This window comes from Gossypium hirsutum, chromosome D12 (assembly GCF_007990345.1).
Source record: "Gossypium hirsutum isolate 1008001.06 chromosome D12, Gossypium_hirsutum_v2.1, whole genome shotgun sequence".
In the NCBI taxonomy this organism is placed as follows: Eukaryota; Viridiplantae; Streptophyta; class Magnoliopsida; order Malvales; family Malvaceae; genus Gossypium; species Gossypium hirsutum.
In genome coordinates, this window is record NC_053448.1 from 17,955,004 (window position 1) to 17,957,650 (window position 2,647).

Genomic DNA, 2,647 nt, shown 5'->3' on the forward strand with positions numbered 1-2,647 from the left:
ACCTTAAGCAATATAAGACTCGGGCAATACTTTTTAGTATTGAACATTCTTGACGTTTAAGTTTTATTTTCCATCTCCATCAATTACCTTTTTTTAACCTACCTTGTTTCTATTCTAAACCGAATTTATCAACACCAAACCACTCATCTAAACCCTCTCAAAGCTTCCGCAACCCTTAGCCTAAATCACCCAATTTTGACAACTCCAACTACTCCTCGTAGACGATCGGGCAACTTTGTGAAACGACTCGATTAACCTGGGCCGGATCACATCAGTAGCTGCTGCCATTTACTCCCTCAAGCTCCAAGTTCAATTGTCCATCTAGAAGGTGACCATTGGAGCTCCAAGTTCAGTCGAATCTAGCTAGCCCATTTAAGTAATTCATTTGCTTAATTTTTAAGGAATTTAAGTGACCATTCGGCTAGCCTAGTGGATTATTATAAATAGCTAAATTTTCACTTTGTAAGGGACTTTTGACATTTTTAATTAGCGAATTGCTGCCAAATTTGTGAGGCATTTTCTCTCAAATTTCATTCGAGACCCGTAAGACTTATCTAAGCTTTTAGTGGCGTCTTTCCGAGTCTTTTCCGAACTTATCACTCCTTAAACCCGAGTGTGGCGTTCACCTTTGATACCTTTGGTTCATACTTTCCTAAGTATCGGGTCAAGGTCATTTTCAACCATTTCCAATTCATTTAGGTCCTATAAGTTTCGGGTCGACACTTTTCTTTAGTGTTGGTTCATTCTTGACCTCTTTGAACCATTACCAATTCGTACCAAATACCATACCAATTCGTACCAATTCCATACTATTTCGAACCAATTCCCAAATACCAAAACATACCAAAACCAAATACCATTTCTTAATTATCCTAAACCGAACTCGTCCATTCTATTCATACCTTTTCGACTTAAACCAAATCCACATCCAACTTTGCACGAACTTATCTTACTTCTTTGAACACAAATATATTCTAACTCCTTCTCGTCTATTCTACTTCTTCGTTTACGACCGGGAACTAAACGACTCGGACTCAACTACTAAATCAAGATCGTATCAGGTGTAGGGTAGGCTGAAAACAAAAACAAAATCAGTTTAAGTGTGGCATTTTGAAGATGGGTAGATAGGGATAGTATGAAACTTCACTTGATCGAGAACTCCAGGAATGAGTAAAAAGTATTTCAACACTTCACTTTTTTTATACACAAATTTTTTTTTGACTTCGTATACTTTTTTTTCAAATACTATTGATCAATACAAAATAACTTGGAATACAACTTGATTTTTTTAATTCGAAACTATTTTTTTTACAAACCTATCTTAGGATTGCTACGAACATCGGCGCTCCTCGTTTAAATGACTCTGATACCAAATAACGTGATCCAGCTGGGAAGGTTGAGTCGAGTTCACTTAATTTGTCCGATCGTCGACAAGATGTTCGTTCAGAATCATTAAAAAGAATAATTTGGTTAAGTATGAGCGAAAGTAGATAAAAGGGTTTCAAAAGATAGGCTAGGCTTAATATTTGATAGGTTCGGTTTAAATAAAGAAGTAAAGTAAATAGTAGATAGATTGATACGAACTCGTCTCGTGATGTTTTGAGTCATATGTGTTGCCCAATCGTGAATTGAGTAAGGATGGATTCGTTTCGGTTTTAAAATGAAACAAAATAGAGATAATGGCTTCAAACAAAGGTAATAAACAAAATAAAGAGGAAACAATAACAAATTAATTGGCTAAGACCGAAAATGAACCAACAATAACGAATTGTTGACCCGAATCTCAAAATGGTCTTTAGGTGTTTTCGGTTAAAGGAAACAGGAAAGGAACCTTGACCCACTATCAACTATGATAGGAACCAAAGGTATATTGAACGCCACACCAAAGGTGATAAGTTCAGCAACAAAGAAAAGATGGACGCCACAAGCTATGCTTGATAAGGCAAATCAATTCCGAAAGAACAAAGAGAATTGGATAGCTCACAATTCAAATATTTCATCTATATTCAGCAAAAAGTTTAATTAAAGAAGCATAATTTAAAGAACTTAATTTATGCATCAATAAATAATCCTAGGAACTAGATCAATTAAGAACCATCTTATTTAATAAAGTTCAATAACTAACTCATGTATTAAAACTTTAAGATAAGTTAAATTAATTGATCAGCAACTTATTTATTAAACTAAAACAAGTTAATTAAAAGAAACAAATTCAGCTTGCAATAAATTGCAAGTAACGCCTTTTGAACGGTTTGAAGCACGACTATCAAATCCGGCCACTCCCTCTTCCCAAGCTCATTCCACATAGCTTGCTATTGCATTTCGAAATCTCTTAGCTCGTGATCGAGTTATTGGTCCTCGTGGCAGCTCAATGGATTCGGTAGTAATTTCCTGGGCTAAGGTTGCATCATAGATAGGATGGAATGGAAATGTGAACTCAAGCTTCCAGATCGATTCAATACTATAAAGAGTATTGCCCCGGGACTTATATCGCTTAAGGTGGATAAATGAAAGGTAGAAGATGGACCTTGACCCGTTACTTATAAAGAAGGAGGAACCAAAGGTATAAAAAGATAGGAGAACGCCACACCGGGTTGGTGATAAGTTCAAAAAGAGTCAAGTTGACGGCACTAGCAAGCTAGATAAG